Source organism: Phyllostomus hastatus, unplaced genomic scaffold, assembly GCF_019186645.2.
Source record: "Phyllostomus hastatus isolate PE091 unplaced genomic scaffold, TTU_PhHast_1.1 phas_contig_159, whole genome shotgun sequence".
Classification (NCBI taxonomy): Eukaryota; Metazoa; Chordata; class Mammalia; order Chiroptera; family Phyllostomidae; genus Phyllostomus; species Phyllostomus hastatus.
In genome coordinates this window covers 1,890,428-1,912,452 of record NW_025333640.1, presented here as the reverse complement: position 1 = coordinate 1,912,452, position 22,025 = coordinate 1,890,428, and the positions used below count along the sequence as shown (strand labels likewise).

The window sequence follows — 22,025 nt, the reverse complement described above, 5'->3', positions numbered from 1 at the left end:
GGGCGCTCGCGGAGGGCTCGGCCGCCAGCGACCGAGCGGGGCCCGGCCCGAGCGGTACCTGGGGGTGCGACGCTGAGGGCGGGGGAACGCGCGCAGCTGCTCCGGATCGGGCCGCGCGCGCCGCCTCAGGTGAGCCCGCGGGAGGCGGCTGCCGCATCCGAGCGCGGGCCTCGCCGCCCCTGCCGCCCCCGCGCCACGCCGGGGGCTGTGGGCGGGCGGGCGCCCGGGACTCGAGGGCCAGGCCTCGGGTGAGGCCTGCTCTGGCCGCGGTCGCCGCGCTTTGTCCGGGCCCGCGAGGAGGTTGGGGGCGTTAACTGCCTGGCCCGGGGCGCCTGCTGGGCCTCGGGCGGGGGCGGTGAGGCCGGACAATGGCGGGGCCAGGGGCGAGAGGCGGGGGCGCCCTGCTTGGGCTTGGGGCGCGCGGGGGCTGGGCCGGGGCGTCTCCGACGGCCCCGCACAAAAGATGACAGCGTGGGTGGCCGGGCCCGGCCCTGTTCGGTTGGGCCCTTCTATTATTCACAACAATCCTAATAACTAAAAAAAAATAATTATAATAGAGAGAGCCCAGGCCCTGGGTGGAACCCTTCTGTATTTCCTGCCCTTTGGGCACGGTGGGGTTAAATGGGCGCTTCCCAGGGGCGCCCCCCGAAATACCCATCATTGCATTTCACTACCCTCCCGAGTCATCCTGCAGTGCCATCTCGGCTTCCAAACTTACCTCCCATCTTCGTGAGCCCCCCTAAAGGAAGCGTGCAATCTGGATTTTTTATAAAAAAAAAAATGTTCACTTGCTATGCACATCACAGATTCCAGACGCGTTCCCCCAGTCCCTCCCCCTCTCGGCCCCATCGCCATCGCGAAGTCCCCTCTTTTTCTGTAGCAATAAATTGTGGAATCGCTCCTGCACGAACCCCTGGGGCTGTCCAAGCCACCTCCGTGGGAACCGGGGACGGATTCATTCTGAAAGAGACCTGTCGTGGGTTATTGAAGGGCCCGGGTCTACGCTCGGTGGGCGCGATAGCACCGGGGGTATTGGGATACACGTCCACTTGGACAAGGTGGAAGATTTTGCAGGGGATTTTTCCCCCCCCTGGAGGCGGGGGAGGCGTGGACTGAACCTTGGTGTGTCCCATCTGTTTTTTCCGAGGAGGATCCTTTTGTTAATAATTCAGGTGCACCTGGGGAACTGTTTCCCCCGAGTTCTGTTCACTGGAGCCCAAGATTCTGTTATATGTAAAGAGTGTGTCCTTTTCCATGTGTTTCTGTCAATAGCATTTATTTAGCAAGCTCCTTTGGGTCCCACTGGGTGCTGGCACTGTCTTAAGATCTGATGATGCCTGCCTCAACAACCATTTATCTGGCTGCCCCCCAGGTTGGAGAAAGCCCCTAAAACAGGCTGATTGGATGACTCCTGTGGGCTTTTATCCTCTCTGCCTCTGTGCAAGAGCTAATGACTCCCTCTAATTTTCGAATAATAGCTTCCCTAAGAGACATGGGGACGGTTTGTCAAGTCACACTCAGCCTTTTCTTGCCACCTTTGCAAAAGCAGTGGGCAGTTTCTCTGGTCTTTAGTTTGTTTTTTGGAACCCAAAGGACAGAGTGTAAAAGTCGTGGAGTCAACTCGTGATTATATGAGTAGAGGGTTTCTGAAACTCACTGGCCCTCTTCCTGTGCTTCTGATTGGATGCTTGACAGATTTTGCTGCTTTCTATGCAGGGTGCAGGAGACATCATGAGGGCCAGACTACCCTCCCCTGGGGCAGGTCACTTGGGTGGAGGGCAAGGGGGTGGTAGAGGTGTGGTTGCACAAATGCTCCCATCCCAGGTATTGCACTGAGTATGCAAGTGACTACTGTTTCAGATGCTCCGTGAGTGTGTGCATGTGTGCATATGTGTCCTTGTTGAGACTTGAAATGTATACAGATCTTAGTAACAATTGACTTTCTTGCATTTTTAAATCCTTGCCTCTTTGGAGAGTGGGGCTGCTAAGGAGTCATTAAATGTTAGAGCTTAAAGTTATTGTGGCTGGGACTCCACCCCGTCTTTGTTCTACTTTTCAGTTTCCTAGAAAAGATCCTCCGCCAGTCCCTGTGCCTTCCTACAGGAGCCCCTGGGGCAGTTAGTGGCCCTCTGTGTCCTTCCATCCTCCCCCAACCCCCTCCACTCTGCCTATACTTGATCCTGAGTCTCTTCCTCCTCTGCTGGTTTCTTGTGCTCCACCCCTTTCTGCTGGCTGGCTCATCAGAGCCTCTGCCCTGGAGAGCCCATCTGTTACTTGATTCCATCTGACACCTGTGAGGATGGGCATTGGGGATGTTTGAGCGCTGAGGCAAGTTTTGGGGAAATCCCTCACTTTAAGTGGGCTTCAGATCTAGTGAGGGCAAGAAGGGGTGTGGTCACAGTTATGATGATGGTGTGGAGCCCAGTGTCCTCACAGCCAGCCGGCTCATGGAGCAGGCAGGATGAGGTGATATGTGAGGATAGATGGAGGAGGGGGCCGTGGAGTGGGCAAATGAGCATTTCTGATTGGCTTGCTTCACGGGATCTGGATGCAGAGCCTTAGTGCAGGGTTTAGAGCTTTTTTTGTTAAGAAAGTGACCTTGGACCAGTCACTTTCTTAACAAAATGGGGTGGACCTTCCCAAGTGTGGTTGGGGTGTGGAGAGTAAATGAACTGTGGGCAGATGGCAGGACTGTGAGGGTTCTGTATGCGTGCTGGGTCACTGCCGTACCTCACTGGGGTTCCTGGCTCTGCCCTTCCAGGGCCACAGCTCTTAACCTGTCCTCCCCCACCCCTGGGTGTCTCTGCTTCTGGCTGAGGATGCCAGACAGAAGAAGAGGACAGGGGCTGAACCTGGACTCCATTCTGACCTGCTGTTCTTGGCAGTGCTCTTGGCTTCCTGTCTTCTTCTTCATCCCCCACATAGGCTTCTAAGTCTCAGGACCTGTGTTCAAATCACTTCTCTGGGGCAGGTCACTTCATGTCTCTGGGCCTCACTTTCCTTATTTGTAATGTGGGTATAAGGTGAAGTCAACCCCAGTAATTGTGAGGACCAAAGGCTCTGAAGTGCTTTGCCAGGGAGCTGTGAGCCCTGAGCTGGTATACTACTGCTGGGATGCTGTCTGGTTCTGCCCCAGTCTGCCCCTCTGCCCTGGCCACACTGAGGGGGGATTGTTCTCAGTGAAGGGCTGACCTGGGCATTGTGTTGAGCAGCATCTCTGGCCCCAGCCCACAACTGCATTGACCCAGACATTGCCCAGTGTCCCATGGAGTCACACCACAGGTGAGACCCTTTCACTTAACCTTCAACACTGCAGCAGTTTGATATTTGGCCATGTCCCTGATGTACTCAAGTTCTAGTTCCCTTTTTCCCCTTCTTTCCTTCCAATCTTTAATAGGGAGAGGCTTGTATTGTATTTGCAAATTGTGTCCAGCCCATGCTCCTGGGCCTGACTGTCCAGGTTCTTCCTGGCTGTCACTCTGACTTTCTCCTGCCCTTCCCAGCCTGCATCTTTCATTCCCCCACCCGCCAGGAGAAAAGTTTGCAGACACACCCATGCCACCTGAGTCTTGCCACCTGTCCATGATCCTGTCCATGTACGGGGGTTCTCCCAACTATTCTTGGCTTCTGGGAACCCACAGGTCCCTTACCTAGGGTCTCACACCCTTTTGGCCACCTTATCCCTTCCTTTCAATCTGTCTAACAGTTAGTTCTGGACTTGAAGGTAACTCACTTCTTTAATCTTTGCCTCTTCCTGAACAATTATGTCCGTGAAGTCATTGGATTGTTAATGTACTAGTTGCAGATACTTTGACACAATAAAATGAATTTAGCCATGATGGTTTTTAAAAAGTTTGTTATCTCTTCAATTACTAAGGCCTGAGTGGATCAATGAATTGATTTTGTTGTGGATAAATTAGTTTTTGAGTTTACTCCCTGCTTTGACTTGGCCGTGCTGGGAACATCTTGTTGGTTACATAAGATGTCCTGACTGTCTTTTTTCACGCCTGCTCACTCAAGGAGCTTAAAAACCTTTAAAAATAGCCTTCCTTTTGCTCAGGAACCTCCAGTGGCTCCTGTTGTCCTTGGAAACAATTTCAGACCCCTTCCCATAACCTCCCTGCTCTTTGCTCTGTGGGCCTCTCCTCTCTCACTGTCCTACCACTCTCTCTGCCTGTGCCTGCACACCTTCAGTCTAACCAGCTTACCTGCCTCCTCTTCCCTGCCTCAGGGCCTTTGCACTTGCTGCTGGTTCTGCCAGAATACTGTTCTCTCACATTTCTACTCGGCTGGCTCTTTATCTTTTAGACTTCTGCTCACAGGCCATTCCTGACTACACTGCCTAAATTTACCCTTCCAACCACCCTCTCTGCCACCCTGCCTTTTCTTCTTTGCATTCATTGGTACCAGAAATGCATATTAATCTGTTTATTTGTTGTCCATCTCATTCACGAGGGGGACCTTTTTCTGTAAGGGTCAGAGAGTATTTTCATCTTTGCAGGTCAGGTGGCTTCTGTTCCAACTACTACACTCTGCCATTGTAGCACAAAAGTACAGAGATGAAGCCCCGGCTTGTAGCTCAGTGGATTGAGCATGGGCTGCGAACCAAAGGGTCTTTGGTTGATTCCCAGTCAGGGCCCATGCCTGGGTTGCCCACCAGGTCCCCAGTAGGGAGCTCGGGAGAGGCAACCGCACATTGATGTTTCTCTCTTTTTCTCCTTCCCTTTTCCTTGCTCTAAAAATAAATAAATAAAATCTTTTTAAAAAAACTAAAAAAAAAATGTACAGAGATGAGTGGGTGTGTCTGTGTTCCAATAAAACTTTACTTATGGACACAAATGTGAATTTCATATACTTTTTCACATATCATGAACTATTTTTCTTTGATTTTTTCCTCCACCCAACCATTAAAAACATCAAAACCATTCTTAGCTTATAGGCTATACAAAAACAGGCAGTAGGCTAGGTTTGATTCACTGCCACAGTTTGTGAGGACGTGAGGTCCACGCTATAGAAATGATGTTTGTCTTGGATGCTGCACGTCTCCCCAGCACCTAGGGCAGTTCCTGGCACACAGTAAATGTTCAGTAAACACTTGTGTGTGTTACATGAATGAACGTCCACTTTCTTCCTTCAAAGCATTTTTTAATTGCTCTTTAGAGAGACCGAGGAGGGGGGTGGGGGAGAGAGTAACATCAATTTGTTGTTCCCCTTTCTTATGCATTCATTGGTTGACTCTTGTAATGTGCCCTGGCCAGGGACCAAACCCACAGCCCTGGCATATTGGGATGATGCTGCAACCAACTGAGCTACCCGGCCAAGGTTCTTACGTCAAAGCAGTTCGAGTCATAGTCTGTACTTTAAAAAATGGGTTGTGGGTTGTTTCGAGGGGAATTAAAAGTGCAGGAGATGTAAGAAAATGTCATGACTCCATCCAGCCCAAAAAACTTCATAATGAAGGAGAAAAAAGAAAGTGTTGACGTAAATGGTCAAAAAGTCTGCTGCTCGTGATGCTCGACTTTTTCATTTTTTTGCATTGCACCCCATCAGAAGATCAGTAAGGAGTATACCTGGCCTTAAAGAGTTTGTTTTGGCCTGGCAGAAGCTGAGGGTTTAAAAGGAAGACAGTTTCCCAATCATTCAGTTTTGTAAGCATCCGACCCCGTCTGCTTTACCAATACCAGTGGCCCTGGCGGAAGGGGTAAATGTAGTCCCGGGAGGTGCTTTTTTGCACGGAATACTCATGAAGAAGTAGCTTTTGTGGGAGCGACATTTGAGCTTTGCAGGGTTAGTAGACAATGAGGTGGGTGTGGGATGGCTGTGCTGGGTATGAGGTGACAGTGCTGCCCGTGCTTCCTTGGCCTCACTGCTCTACCTCCACTTTTGGGAGCAAAGACTGGCTGATGAGTGACTTTTGAGTCAAGCAGATCTTTAGCACCTCAGGTTTGGTACTGCCCTGGTGGTGTTCTGACTTGTCGGGGAGGCGCACTGTTAATTTACGGTTATGCCTTCTTTAGTTGATTGCAATAAGCAACCTGGAGAGGGCTACTCAACTTCGCCTAATAAAGTTACCTGTCTTTATTTTTTATTTTTATTTTTTGGCTTGTTTTGTCTTTCTCTGCCTCTCCATGTCCATCTCTCCCTTCCCTCTCCTCTTTTCTTGTCAGTGGTTCCAGTGGACACAAGGGGGCCGATGAAAAGTTTGCATTAAGCTGTCTTTTCCCCATGTGTAAGCTGTGCCTTTTGGGCTGTGACTCTCTGGGGTAGAGGCTGTGAGTGTGTTTTTTCAGTGGACAGAGAATAACAATCAGAACACTTGCCACTGAGTGCCACAGCACGGAATGGGTCTCCAGGCACAAAACAGAACAATAACCAGTGTGGTGTTCGGCTCCATTGGCTGGCACCAGTGATGGCAGTTAGGGTTCTCGGGTGAGCTTGTACGGCAAACTGTGAAGGGGTGGGCGTGCATCATTTGTCCCTAGCACCCGCTTCCCTTCTGTGTTTACATTTGGACCCAAACACCAATTGCCTTCTGGGCAGGTAGGGGTGGAGGTGGGCCTGCCTTCATGGTTTCATGGCTGCTGCCTCCAGTCTCGGGGGAGAGAACGTGGAGAGAAATGATTCATGTAAAATGAGCTGGCAGTGGATCTGGAACTGTTCTTTGTGCACAAGAAGCGAGAGGATGGATCAGGAGGCCTCCTTTGAGCAAGAGCCAACCTGAAGCCTGTAGCAGGCCCAGTGACAGCCCCAAAACAGGAGCATGCTGGGGATCTGCAGACAGGTGGGGTGCTGGAACTTGGGACCCCAGCATGCACAGGGCCCTGCCTCTACTGGGGCAGCTGCAGATCTGCTAGCCGGGTACTCTGAGTCAACACAGGGGATAACTTGCCTTAGCTCCATAGTGTGTGGGGGGACCCCAGCCGGGCTGCTGGGCTGGGAGATTGCATAATATTGCTGCTGGCCCCTTCACATTCCCACTGTTCCCCTGTTCTTTTTCTTTTCTTTTTTTAAAGATTTTTAAAAAAGATTTTATTTATTTATTTATTTATTTATTTTTTATTTAGGGAAGGGAGGGAGAGAGAGAGAGAGAGAGAGAGAAACATCAATGTGCAGTTCTGGGGGCTGTGGCCTGCAACCCAGGCATGTGCCCTGACTGGGAATCGAACCTGCGATGCTTTGGTTCGTAGCCCGAGCTTAATCCACTGAGCTATGCCAGCCAGGGCCCCCTGTTTTCTTTTTAAAATTCTATCTGTCAGAAAGGGTTGACCCTAGGTAGAGTAGGCTTCCTGTCTTAGGTTGGTGGCTGCGTGGATCTGATTATCTTGGCCATAAGTCAGTCAAGAGAGAGAATCCCCCCATCTCTAGTTGGCATGTGAGTAAAGCCCCTGGAATTTAAACTCTTAACTTATTGCTTTATTCCAGCTCCATCCCCCTGAAGAAGAGTAAGAAGTTGGTAAAGAAAGCTAATTCTCTGACATCTTTTTGAAAGAGAAGGCATCTCATTTCACTGCCTTCCTGGGCTACAGCAGGTGGAAGCCACAGAATGCTCTTGGCTGTTTTGTCCTCTTCTTGTTCTTCCTGCACCAAAGGCAAAGCAGAGCCCCGATCCAAGCTGATGAGCAGTGTGGCTCATTGAGGAACTGGCTCCTCTGCATGTCCAGTGCTCTCACTGGACTGCATGGGAGGAGGGACAGGTTGTTGGATGGACAGATAGAGCTCATTAGCCATTAACAGGGCTAAAGCAAGTGAGTGTGGTCAGTTTCAGACTGACCTTTGCAGGGACCTCAGGCAGGATGGCCTCGGTGATGTGTCACTCAGCTTCCGCAAACTCCCAAGCATGTTATCCTTCAACCTCAAGGCGAAGATAGACAATTAAGAATGGAAGAAGGTCTCTCATGCAGGGTTCTGGGGATCAGTGGCTTATTTTTGTGATTCCAGCTGAGCTGTGGCATTACAGTTGACACACAGCTATGGGACATATCCCCAAAGCCTTTGGTCTGGCCGTGGGTGTCTGCCATTATCTAGTTGAGTGTGACAGTTGTTGAGCCTTTGTGCATGTGGTCAGGTGCTTGTGATGGCCAGATGAATGGCGTCTCCTGCCCACAGGGTCATGGGGCCATGGATGGAGTAGGACTGGGGAAAGCAGAGGGAAAGATTGGGGGGCCCACGGGGCGAGGGGCACAGAGCAGAATTGTGAAGATAGATGGAAATCAAGCCTGTGGAAGCACAGGGCTGGGGCAGTGCTTGTGGCTCAGGTGGTGACTGGGGAGGCAACAGAAGAGTTGCCATTTGAGCTGAGTCTTGTCATCACAGGTAATGGTGAGCTGGTGTGCAGAGGAAGAGGGACATTTAGAAGGGACACTGGGGGCTGTGACCTGGGAGACCCATGTGGAAGACCATAGAGGAGGCAGAGGACACTGGAGGAGGCCTGCCTGTCTCTTAAGTGTCTCTGGGACCCCCCGTGCCAGCCTCTGATGGGGAGCAGGGGCAACAGATCTGCCCTCACGGAGCTTAGAGTCTGCTTGATGAGGTAGAACAAAGTCATTCCAGTCACCAGGGAGAGCCACGTCACAGCTGCCCAATGATTGGCTCTGGTGTGCTGGCCAGACTTCTGATCTTTTAGAAGTGGACAGTGCAGTGGTCTTTAGAACAATTACAGAGTTGTGAAACCATCTTCACCATCTAATTCCAGAACATTTTTGTCACTCCAAAAGGAAACCCCATACCTATTAAACTATCACTCCCCACCTCCCTCCCCCAACCCCTGGCAACCACTAACCTACTTCCTATCTCTGTTGACTTGCCTGTTCTGGACATTTCACATAAATGGAATCACACACTGTGAGGCCTTCTGTGTCTGGCTCCTTTCACTGAGCATCATGTGTTCGAGGTCCATCCATGCTGTAGCGGGAGTCAGAGCTTCACTCCTTTTTATAGCCTTTTTTTCTGCCCCTTCTTTCCCCAAACAGTCTCAGAGGTCCTAATATTCTAGGGCTGGGGTGTTCAGACTGCTCATCCCGCTGACCCCCTCCCCTGGGGCAGAGGCAGCACAGAAAACCTTTGTGGGACTACATCTTGGGGGCTGAGGCAGGAAGGGGTCAGCAGAGGGAGGTAAGACTCAGGGAGCCTGTGGCACATGGGTTGTAGGTTTGGGGTTGGGCTTCCAGGGGGAGGAAAGTCTGGCATGTCAGGCATGGTGCCCCAGCTCACCTGCAGGAGGCACCCATGCTGCCATTTGTACATGCAGGTAATGGACTCCAGTGTTCAGTGGTGAGTCCTCACCTCTCTGCCCTCTTCTTCCTCCAGCCAAGCTGGGTAGGGTCTACCTGTGGGGGGAGGGGGGCTGTGCCTGGGCCACTGGTGGGTCCCCTGAGGGACCTCTTAGTGCAGCCACTGGGCCTCTGTGTGTCCACTCCATGTTGCCCCAGCCCTGTCACTCTGGATAGTCTGTTGTGTCCAGTAGGGTCCCCCGGTAGGCAGCACTGGGGCCTCCCTACCCCTAGCATCCACCATGGCCAGGGTCAGAAGGGGCATCCTGGTTCCTTCCCGCCCTGGTGCTGCTGTCACTCCTGGCCTGGTTGGCCATGCAAAGTCTGAGCCCTGAGTGGGCCTCCCTGAGAGCTCCGCGTGGCTCAGAGGAAGACCCTCCTTTCTGTCCTCCTCAGCCCCTCTCCCCCTTGTGTCTGGCCAGCAGGTTTGAAAGTGAGCTGCCTCCCCGGGGCCACTTCTCTTTCCTGGTCTGTTTGATCTTGGCTCTTACAAGGTTGTGAATTATCTCTTAGAAGAAAGCAGCCGCCAAGTTCTGAGTACCCCCATGGTCCCCACGGGGCCCCCACGAAACCCACCACTTACTGAGCAGTTCTGCGGGTGGACTGTGGCTCTTGCCCTGGCATGCGCCTTCCCTGGATAGGCAGGTGTGCCCTTCCCTCCAAGGTCAGTGCCCTCACGGTGCCAGGTGATTTGTCCCACCTGCTTTGCTGGTGTTCTCCCTGTGGGGAAGAGGTGTGTGTGTGTAACTCACAGTCTTCCTGGCAGAGGGTACAGGTGACCCGGGGTGTCCTGAGTGCCAGGGAGCTGCTTGTGGCACTGGGAAGATGCCATGTGGTATGCACATGAACACTAAGTGTCAAATGAAAAGTTGGACCCCTCCCTCGAGCCGCATGCAAACACTAACTCCAGGTGACCACAGACCTAAATGTGAAAGCTGAGCCAACAAAAACCTCAGGAGAAAACACAGGCACAAGTATAAACTGATGGCTGAGGTAGTGCTGTCCACTGTTGACACAAGGCAGCCCCCATATGTAATTTAAAACTTTCTAGTAGCCACATGAAAAGGTAAAAACAAGTAAAATTAATTTGAATAATATATTTTATTGAACCCAAATATCCAAAATATCATTGTTTCAACATGTAATCAATATAAAAATTGTATTTCACACTTGACATCTTGGTGTATTTCACATTCTGACATCCTTTGTCTGTTTCACACTTGACCTCCTGGTGCATTTCACACTGAGCGCTGCTGTGGTGGACCTCCACAGGCTACTCCTTGGAAAGACCTCTGTCTCTGGATGAACTGAGTGTTGTGATGGGGTCGAGGATGCTGTAAATGGGAGTGCCTGGCATTTCATGGAGGCTGGCCCCTTCCCAGCCCTTCCAAGCATCTGGATCTGTAAGCCTCTAGCTGGGGAGATAAGAGAGACCCAATACAAACCAGCTACAGCCATGTGAGGGGTGAGTGAGGAGGTCGAGACCCACCATAGTGGAGTGTATCTGCTGGAGACCCCTTTGGGGGGGTTGCTAGGGGGGCCCTGGGGTTTCAAGGACAAGGTGGGAATGAAGCTGGTGCTTGGAGGAGAAGGAGGCTATGGGTCTGCTTGGACAGCGCAGCTGACCTCAGGGAGAGCAGGGGCTGACTCCTGGAGGGCTTGTGTTGGGGGTGCTGTGCAGAAGTGGGAACAAGCTGAAAGCCCTGCTCTTGAGACACTGGCTTAGCCACTCCCGGATATTGGGCTTGATGGCCAGTCCACAGAGGGTTGGGTGGCCATGGCTGTGGCCCGGTCCCTGTGGTCCCTTGCATGCAGCCTCTCATCTTTGATGAGAGCTTGAAACCTGTCCTGGCAGTGAGGGCAGAGGGTCATGAGGGCCTAGCCCATGGCACTGCATCTGTGGCATGGATGCTGGCCATACTAGGGACCGTGAACTTGGGACTTGAGATGTTTCCATTAAGGGAATTGGGGGAACTTGGAATCCTGCTTTGGCCATAGGAAAGCCCAGGGGAGAGACTCATGTACAAGCATAGTTTGGAAATAACATCCCACAGCTGCAGATGTGTTTTTTTCATTGTTGTTGTTTTTTTGAGAGAGAGGAGAGAGAAAGAGAAACATTGATCTGTTACTCTACCCATTTATGCGTTGATTGGTTGCTTCTTGTTTGTGCCCTGACCAGGAATTGAACTGGCAACCTTTCGCTTTGTGGGATGATGCCCAACTAAGTGGGGCAAACCTGTCAGGGCTGCAGACAGTTTTAAATGGCCTGAGGTCTCGAGGTAGGATGGCGAGTGGGGTTGGCAGCTAGAGGCTGCTATGTACTCGAGCCCTGGGCTGGCCTGGGCTCAGATGCTGCCTCTGCAAGTCTGGGTCCTTATCCTAAAATGAAGGTGACGGTGGAGCTTTCCACTTCAAGGGTGAGATTGACTGAGTTAACACAGGACGATCCCTTAGGGAAGTAGTTCCCATCGATGCTGCCCCAGGGATATTGGGCATTGTCTGGGGACATCTGTGGTTGTCGCATGGGAAGTGCTCCTGGCATCCAGTGGTGGGTTTCAGGAATGCTGCTCAACCTCCTGCAGTGCTCAGGATGGCCTCCCACAGAGAGTGTCCTGATTCTGAGCACACCTGGCCCAGGGGTAGCCTTCAGTAGGTTACAGCAATGATTTTTCTCTGGGCTTCTGTTCTTTCCTTGACTGTGAATCAAGGTGTTGCAATAGAAGCTTCTAAAATCCCTTTCCATTCCAGAAGAGCCCATGGTTTTTGGTGCTGCTGTTCCATATTTCTGCTGGGAAGGAAATTAAGGAACAACCTAAGTTTTAGAAGGCATCTTGAAAATAAACCAAGCTATCTTGGTTTTTCTTCTGGAGTTTCTTTATTTTAATGGGGTAGGTAGGAGGTGTTGATAGGGTTTTATGGACCAGGAAGCTGGATGGTGTCCTGGGGGAGGCTGGACCGGAGGCAGCATGCTGCAACTCAGAGCCCTGTGGCCTGTTCTGAATGCCTCCTTAGGCTTTCCTTCCAGAGAAAAGGGGTTTGCCGTGGAGCCACCAGCCCAGAGCGCTGTGGTTCTGGGGTGAATGGTGCCCCAGATCCACCCGTGTGAGGGTTGGGGTGGGACTCTGGGCTTGCAGACTGACTCCTGGCAGTGAGAGGGCTGGGTTAGGTTTCATGTCCTTCAGCTGTCCCTGCTTGGGTTCAGGTGTCCTAGGTGTGGCCACCATGAGACTAGATACCTGGAGATGCTACTTCAGTGTTCTTGCCCCCATTGCCTGAAGTCCCAAGTCTTCTGGGTTCATTAATTTGGCCATTTTGCTAAAGGAAGTCCTGAAAACTTTGTGAGCAGCCAAGTTGCAGTAGCTTTTCCCCTGATGAGACTCCTAGAGAGATCTTCATTATAAAACTTTCTTTATGTTATGAAAGTCAGCAGTTACAGCAAGGCAAAAGCAAAACAACAGAGGCTACCTATTGTTGCTAGTCCCTAGCAAGCTTCTGACATGTGTATGCAATCAATATGGAATTTATGTGGGTCCCTCTTTGTGGTCTTGGGGTCCACTGGTCGGTTTGGGAGTGGCAGTATGTTTTTTTTGCCCTGAGAAGCTGATGTGGTCATTGAAGAGGCAAGGACCCCTTGTGGGGCCAGTGATGTGGCCCTGTGACCAACAGGCAGGGAGTTCTGTCACATAGGCTGTGTGCCTGGAAATGCTGGGACCTCAACGTGGTCAGGATCAGACAAGAGTGAGAGAGCAAACATTGCTCAGTGACCTTGACCCCCTGTGCACTTCTCAGGTGAGAGGTGAGTGTGCATGCGAGACTGGGCCCGTCGAGCACCACACTCCCCTTCTTCTGCCTGCAGTGTCAGCTGAGAACGTTCTTCCCCAGGTCAGTGGTTTGGCGCTGAGCCTGGGCTGGGCTCTGGGGTGAACTTGAGTTGGGGCTGAAGGAGGTCTGGCAAGGGTGGGTGTCTCAGAAAACTGCCAGAACCCTCAGCTCTTTGCCTTGGAGCAGCCCCACAGTGACTTGACTGGCTTAGAGAGGGCCTAATCCACTCTGATTGGTCTCTGAAGTGCTGACATTGCACGCTGAGGTGCCGGTGAGGCTGGTGGGGAAGCAGTAAGGGCTGTGGAACTCGGTAAAGTCTCCCCTGGAAAGGAGGGCTGTCCTGGGGTCTTATAGCACCCCCTAGGTATAAGAACCCCTAGCAGCCTAGACACTCAGGAAGGCCAGGGGACTTTTGGGGGACCAGCATTTCTGTGGCTTCCAAAGGGCCTCCTGGACCTCATAATGAGGCAGCATTGGGTTTGAAATCTGGAGCCAGAGCTCACAATAGGACCCGAGTTTCCAAATTCTGTCATTGCCACTGACTGGGGGAGAACAGCACAGGTACCTTGGGCCCTGGTGTACTTGTGTACTTTCCTTGCCAGATGACAGCACTCAGTAAACGGAGCATGCATATTCATAAGTGCTCAGCATGGGAGCTGTAACCCCTGCTGCCAAGTAGAAGCTTCGGTGGCATTGTTACAGCCAACTGACTCCACCAGCCCCAACTACACAGAAGACAAAGGTGTCCTACACCCCCGATGGCTCAGGAGCCTGTTGTTAGATGTCTTCATGTTTCTTTTGCCAAGCTAGGTGCCAAGTAGCCAGAAATAAACAATGGCCACTATGTGATGAAGACGAGAGATTTGATTGCAGAACTTCAGGAGTCATGCTTCTTTGGACTGAGTAGACAGTGAAGGCCTTTTCCAGGTGGCACTTGGGCAGAGATGTGAATGACTTGAAGGTGCTAGCCATGAGAGGATCTGGGACATGGAACTCCATGGGGAAGAACAAACAACAGGTGCAAAGGTCCTGATGTAGAAATGAGCTCGGCATGTTTGAGGAGGAGAAGGAGGCTGGTGTGGCTGAAGTGTGATGAGCTAGCAGGAGGGAGCAGTAGCCCCGGGACTCACAGAGGCCAGACTGAGTGGGTCCTGCACTTACCTGCACTTAGGCTGTAGTGAGGCAAGGGGAATCCTTGGGAAATGGCAGTGATGATGGAGATTTGTTTCAAAAGATTGCTTTAGTGGCTGTCAGGAGTAAAAGCAGGGAGGAAACTCCAGCCATCATCCAGGGGAGTCGTGATCCCATGACCATGGCTCAAAAGGAGGTGATCTGGACTACAGGTGAGGGGGGCTGGACTTGGGATGGAATTCGGAGGCAGCAGACTTAGGCCTCATGAGTAGATTGGATGTGAAGGAAAGAGGAATCAATTCTGACTCCCAGGTTGGAACAGCTGGTTTCAGTCTCCGGACCCACAACTTCATCCCCACTATCCACTGTCAGAACTAGGAAGTTGACTTGGCCACATGTTGCAGCCTCACTGAGGTTTCACCATTTTTATCATACACTCATTTTTCTGTATGCCTTTGTGACATCTTATTCCCTGCATAGATTTGTGTAGCTACCATCACAATCATGATACAGAACTGTGCCTTCAACGTGAACAAAGTCCTTCAGGCTCCCTCCCCTTTAAAGTCACCTCCACTTCCCACCGCCAGCCTCCGGCAACAACTTGTCTGTTCCTATCTCTACAATCTAATCATTTTGCGGATGTTGGGGACCCTACATCATGTGTAACCTTGGGGGAGTGGCTTTTCTCTCTTGAGATCCATCCCCGCTGTGTTTTACCAACAGTTCATTCCCTTTTACAGTGTAGAAGTGTCCACGTCAACATTATTTCATGATCTCTTTTATTTGTGAAAGGTGGGCAGTAGTATTAATGCCCCGCCTTTCACTCCTGATTTTGCTGTTTGAATCTTCTCTTTTTTCCTTGATCACTCTACCTAAAGGTTTGCCAATTTTGTTGATCTTTTCAAAGAACCAACTTTTGGTTTAGTTGATTTTCTCTATTTTCTACTTTGATTTCAGCTCTAATCTTTATTATTTCTTTTCTTTTTTCTTTTGGTTTTAGGTTCAGTTTGCCGCCTTCTTCCAATGTCTTAAGGTAGATATTTGAAATATGGAATTGAGACCTTCTTTTTTTAAATATAGGCAGCTGTAAATTTCCCTTTAAGTACTGCTGTAGCTGCTCCTGTAAGTTCTGGTTTGTTGTGTCCTCCTTATTTTTATTTTCATTTTGAATTTGGTTGTTTAGGAGTTTGTTGTTTAATTTCCACATATTTTTGAATTCCCAAATTTCATCTTTCAGAAAGAGCATCTTTCTGTTACTGATTTCTGATTTTCATTGTGGTCAGAGAACCTACTTTTGTGTGATTTTAATTCTTTTTCATGCAGTGTGAGGTTTTATAGCTTAAATGTGGTTCATTCTGGAGAAGGTTCCATGTATACTGAGAAGAAAGTTTAATTTTCTTTGTTAGGTGGGGTTTTTTATGGATGTCTCTTGGCTTATAGTGCTGTTCAAGTCTTTTTTGTTGATCTTCTGCCTACTTGTTTTATCCATTGTTGAAATTGGAGTATAGCTGTCTCAAACTCTTATTTTTGAATTGTCTATTTCTTCCTTCATTTGTCAGTTTTTGTTTCATGTGTGTAGAGCTTTGTTATTAGGTGCATATATGTTTATAATTGTTATATATTTTCCTGATGGATTGGCCTTTTTATGATTATTTAATGTCCATTTTATCTTTACTAACACTTTTGTGTTAAAACATTATAACCAGTCCAGCTTTCTTATGTTTGCTGTTTACATGTTACACCTTTTTCTATTCTTTCATTTTCAGCCTAATTATATCTTTCAATCTATTTTACTTTATATTATTGATTTTTTTTAGAGAAGGGGAGATAGAGAGAAATAGAAACATTGATTTGTTGTCCCACTTATTTATGCATTCATTGGTTGATTGTTCCATGTACCCTGTCTGGAGGTTGAACCTGCACCCTTGGCATACTGAGACAACCCTCCAACCAACTGAGCTACCTGGCCAGGGCCTATAGCTTTCAATCTAAAGAATGTCTCCTATAGCCTGGCTGATATAGCTCAGCGGATTGAGCATAGGCCTGCGAAGCAAAGGGTCACAGGTCCGATTCCCAGTCAGGGCACATGCCTGGGTGGCAGGCCAGGTTCCCAGTAGGGGATGTGTGAGAGGCAACCACACACTGATGTTTCTCATCCTCTCTTTCTCCTTCCCTTCCCTTCTGTCTAAAAATAAAATAAATAAAATCTTAAAAGAAAAAAAAGAATGTCTCCTATAGACAGCCTATAATTAGACCTTGTTTTTTCCCCTGCAGTCTGGCAATCTCTGTCTTTTGATTGGATTGTCTAATTCATTTACATTTAATGTCATTATTGACCCAGTTGGATTTATATCTGTTATCTTCCTTTTTGCTTTCTGTCTCATATCTTTCCACACTCTCTTCTTCCTTTACTGCTTTCTTTTGCATTAAGTGAATATTTTCTACTATACCATTTTAATTTTTTTAATGATTTTTTCACTCTACTTTGGAAGTATATTCTTTATGGTTGCTCTAGGCCTTATCATATACATTTTATCAGGATCTACTTCTGATTCCCAGTATTTTTTTGAAGCAAATCTTTGCTGATTTTATTTGAACAATGCTTAATCAGGATTAAACTCACTTGACTGATTCAATGACTTGGGTTTTTCAAGGGTGCTGAGGAGTCCACTTGCCTGAACAGTGACCTTCTTTTTGTTCATTCCTCCTTGCACTCAGCTAAGTCAACGTCTCAAAGCCCTCTTAGAGCCTGTAGTGACTGAAATTACTTGTGAGGCTCTGCCATGTCAGGACCAGGCTTGAGAAGGCCCAGCTCTGTGTTATCGCCCTCTTTGTGGTTCTGGCCTCTTCTCCCTTGCCCCATCTAAGCTGACTGGTTGGTGGCCCTGATTCTACCACAGGATTCCAAATCTAGGTTAGTGTGTCATGCCTACTTGGAGGCAGGTCTTTGGGCTTTAAGGAGTGCTTGTTACTGAGCTCTGAGATCGATCTGTGGAAGGCCAGCAAGGTGGTGAATTCCGACTAGATTGTTGACTGTGACTTCTCTTCGAGCCTAGGAGGGCTGCCTGAGGGGTGGCAGGCAGGATGGTGCTAGAAGGGAACCGGGGACAGATGGAACAGGTGATTCTTATCACTGAGAACATGGGTAGCCACAGTGTTCTGGATATGCTTAGATAAATCTTCAAACTGCCATCAGAATTTTTATCACAATTTTGGGGAGCTTATGTGCATTTATTTTCCGGTTTAGTATTTTTTAAAAATATTTTTAAAATTTATTTTTAGAGAGAAGGGAAGGGAGGGAGAGAAGGAAACATCTATGTGCAAGAGATACATTGATCAGTTGCCTCTCGTGCGCCCCCTACTGGGGACCTGGCCTGCAACCCAGGCATGTGTCCTGACTGGGAATAGAACCAGCAAAGTTTTGGTTCTCAGGCTGGTATTTAATCCACTGAGCTACACCAGCCAGGGCTGGTTTGGTATTTTTTTTTAAATAGCAGCTTTGTTAGGTATAATTCACATGCCATACAATTCACCATTTTAAAGTATACAATTCAGTAGTTATTTGTATATTTACGGTTGTACAGCCATCATGACTAATTCCAAAACTTTCTCATCACTTCAAAAGGAAACCCCATGCCTGTTAAACAGTCACTCCCCTTTTTTCAGCCCCTGAAGACCACTAGTCTACTTTCTGTCTCTGTGGACATGCCTGTTCTGGACATTTTCTGTAAGTATAGTCATACAATATGTGGCCTTTTGTGTGTGGCTTATGCCCTCAAGCTTCATCTGTGTAGTTGCAGGCGTCAGAACTTACTTCCTTTTTAAGGTTGTATAATATTTTGTTGTATGAATGGACCACATTTAAAATTTTTATTTTATTTTATTTTACTTTATTTTATTTTTGCTAATTTAATTTATTGGGGTAACATTGGTTCACAAAACCATACAGGTTTCAAGTGTACAACTCAGTAAAACATTATCTGCACACACACTCTCATTTTGTTATTCATTCATCTGTCAGTGGACATACATTTGGGTTGTTTCCACTTTTTGGCCATTGCAAATAATGCATAAAATGCATTATATGAGCATTCATGTATAAGTTTTTATGTGAACTTGTGTTTTTATTTCTCTTGGGTAGATGCATAGGAGTAGAATTGCTGGGTCAGATGTAAACACCATGTTTAATGCTTTAAGAAACCACCAAATTGTTTTCCAGAATGGCTGCACCATTTTTACCACGAGCAGTGTATGAGGGTTCTAATTTGGCTTGGTATTTTAAACTTACATTAGGTAAGCAGTAGGTACCATAATTGTTTTGGTGATAGTTTAATTCCAGGACGCATTGCCTCTTTCCCCTGAGATCCACTTCTGTCCACCTGGATGGACCAGGTGAGCTGCTGGAGGGACAGGATCTCTGGGTCCCAGGGCCAGCTTTAGAGGCGAGCTCTAAGTACTCTGTTTTTATTAAATTATTGTCAGTAAAGACAGAAGTCTATGTGAGTTAAAAATTTCCTGAGATCCTGAAGGCTCTGTGGTCATTGTGGAGCCAGGCAGAGGTCTTTCTAGTTCTTCGACTACATACTCCTTTGTTTTTAAATGGATATGTATGATTTCCTTGCCCATTTTCCTATTAATGGGCACTTATATTACATATATATAAATTTTTTTTAAACAGTGCTGCAGTGAGCATCCTTGCTGTTATCTCCTGAAGTGAACTTCTGAGAGTGTGGTAGCTCAGAGCACGGACACCTTATTTTTTTTTTAAAGAGTTTATTTATTTTTAGAGAGAAGAGAAGGGAGGGAGAAAGAGAGGGAGAGAAACATTGACGTGAGAGAGAAATATCGATCGTTGCCTCTTGTACACGCCCCGACCAGGGACTGAACCCACAACCCAGGCATGTGCCCTGGCTGGAAATCAAACTGGTGAACTTTTGCTTTGCGGAATGATGCCCAGTCAACCGAGCCACACTGGTCAGGGATGGACACCTTTATTATTTTGAACATGTTGCTCACTCATCCCCAGAAAGGTGGTCTGGATTGACCTTCCTGTGACAGCTGGTGCCTTTCATCATACTAGTGACAGTCCCAGCTTTGTCCCTTCTTTTAAGCTATCACCTCCTACTCCCCGCTCTTTGCTAGTTTATAACTGTTGCCCAGTTGTTATATTGCGGCATTTATTTTTTCTTGACTTATAACAGGTTTCTTAGTCTCAGCACTATTGATATCTTTGAGCAGGATTGTTCTGTGGGGGGCCGTCCTGGGAACTGTGAGGTGTTGAGCAGCACCCCTGGCCTTCACCCACTCCCTGCTTGGAGCACCTTCCCACCTCCAGTCGTGACAACCATAAATGTCCTCAGCCATCACCCAGTGTCTTTTGGGGGACAGAATCACCTCTGGTTGAGAACGAGTGTTTTATAATAACCCTTTCTATATTAGGGCTATTAGCACCCTTTGGTGTTACACATTTTTTTCTCAGTTTCTCATTTATCTTTCAGCTTTATTTTTGATGTGTTATTACATTGAATATTTTAAAGTTTATTGCCAAATTTGTATTTTCCTGTAAAGCTCTTGTGACCTGCCTAGAGAGGCCTTCCCCTCCCAAGATTATAAAAACATTAGCCCATGTTTTTCTCTTTGCACTTTTATGGATTGTGTGAAGACCTGCAATTTAAAGCACAAGGTGGGGACGGAACTCTGCATTTTCCACTGGTCTCCCTGCTGGTCTGCATGGGCTGGTGAGGCTAGTGGTTAGGACGCAGACTGAGAGCTGGGCTCCCCTGGTGCTGTCTGTGTGATCTCGGGCAGGTCACTTCACTGCTCTGTGCCACAGTTTGCCCATGTGTGAAATGGCCTGTGGTAAACAGTACCTGCCTTCCTAGGGTTTTCAGGCTGATCACACATGCCAGGTGCTTAGAGCCATGCCTGAATGTGCATGAAGTGTGCTCCATCACTGGCCTTTTCATCTGTACTGGACATCCTGATCCCAGCGTAACTCTGAAGGAAGGCCCAGGACAAACTCTTAAAGGAGGGCGATGTTCAGGGTGGTTGGTGAACCTGTCCAGGATCACCAGGGCTAAGAATCAGGGTCCCTCCTGCCACATAATTTGTGTACATGTATGTCTTCCATCCCCACCCAGAGCCTACACAGATGCTCACCAAATTACAAGGCACCTTTGCAGAGAAACAAAGATATTTTGTTAATGATTATAGTTTTCAGTGGTTAATTATAGAACATCTATGACCTATACATATGTGTAAAGAATGGACTGTTAGTGTTTTGAGCCCCTGCCAGGCTGGACTTCTGGCTAGGTGGGGAGCTTGCTTGTTCCCCTCAGCTCCCAGGATGTTGGCATTGTTTCTGTCTCTGCGGCTCCAGCCCCTTGCCCTGGGCCGTGGGCCAGGGGGACAGATGGCCTTTGCCCACACTGCTTCCTTGACCCTGTTGAGAGCCTAGTAAAGATGGAGGTGGGCTGGCAGGCCCTGTTCTCCTTGTCCATGACGTTCCAGAACCTAGTGCTGGCAGCTATACCTGTGTCCCTCCGGGGTGCCCTGGCCTTTGTCCAAGCACTTCCCTTTTATTTTTCCAATCCAAGTGCTTTTATGTTTTTAAGAAAAAATTTTGGAGACAATTTCAGATTTACAGCAGTGTTGGCAGGAATAACGTAAAGAATTCCCTGATACCTTTCACCCAATTCCTAATTTACCACGTCTGCTTTTATTCCCTTTGTCTCCCTCATTCTCTCTCTGTGCACTTTTCCCAAAACTGTTCCCGATAGGGACCCCTTTTCTCTAAATGCTTCAATATTTATTTCTTCCAAACAAGGTATTCTCTTGTCAAATTATCTAAACGAGAAAGTGAATTCTGCGAAGGCTCAGAAGAGAATTCTGGATCACATATTGCATTCAGCCGTCGTATCGCTTTTGTTTCTTTTAATCTGGAACAGCTCCAAAGTCTGTCTGGGGTTTATGACTGATGTTTCGAAGCGCACAGGCCACTTATTCCATAGGATGTCCCTCGATATGTGGGTTTGTCTAGTAGCTTCTTATGACTGGGTTCAGGTTACATACTTTTGGCAGAAATACCCCAGAAGCAATCCTGTGTTCTTTTCAGTACACAGTATCCGGAAGCTGCTGGTGTCAATTTGTCCTGTTTCTCATCATGTCAGCCTCAATCACTTGGTTTCTGCCAGGTTTCTCCACCATAAAGGTACTATTTTACCATTTGTGTGTGCTAAAATTCTTGTGGGAGGTACTCTGAGACCACCACGGCGCCCTGTTACCCTCCAACGCCCACTGCCTGTTTTTGTAGCCATTGCGATTCTTGCCAAATGGTGATGGTCTAATTCCATCATTTCTTCTGCATTCATTGGTTGGCTTTGTACTGTCTGGAATAGCTGTCTCTTCTTCCCCATTTGTCTGTTTATATCACTGTGGGCTCCTGGATTCTTACCTGACTTAGTAGGTTATAATCCATCACTCTTCTTACGTTGCTCGAGTGGTCCCAGATTTGTCCCGAGGGAGAGCCCATGCTGGCTCCTTGTGTCCTTTTGGCATATCCCCACCAGTCCCTGGACACTTCCTTACTGCTGGACACAGTGAGATGTTCCAGGCCTATCCTGTATTCACCCGGCCCAGCTCTGGAATTGGCCACTTCTGCAAGGAGTTCTGGTTCTTTTGTGGGTAATGACACTTAGAAACCAAGATCTGGGTGCTCAGTGTGCTTATTGCCAATGGGGTGCCTTTGCTTCTAGGCCATCTCATGAGCCAGAGATGGGAAATAAAGGTGTGAATAAATAAATA

At 48.3% G+C, this 22,025-nt stretch overlaps 1 protein-coding gene across 4 annotated transcripts in view; it reads left to right on the top strand.

Annotated features, from left to right (window-relative positions):
* Positions 1-22,025, top strand: part of KDM4B (lysine demethylase 4B) — a 126,673-nt gene continuing 104,648 nt past the window's right edge. For all 4 annotated transcript variants that reach the window (XM_045830952.1, XM_045830949.1, XM_045830950.1 and 1 more), the window contains exon 1: positions 1-129. The gene's annotated coding sequence lies outside the window, so the exon portion shown is untranslated. The remainder of the gene's footprint in view (positions 130-22,025) is intronic.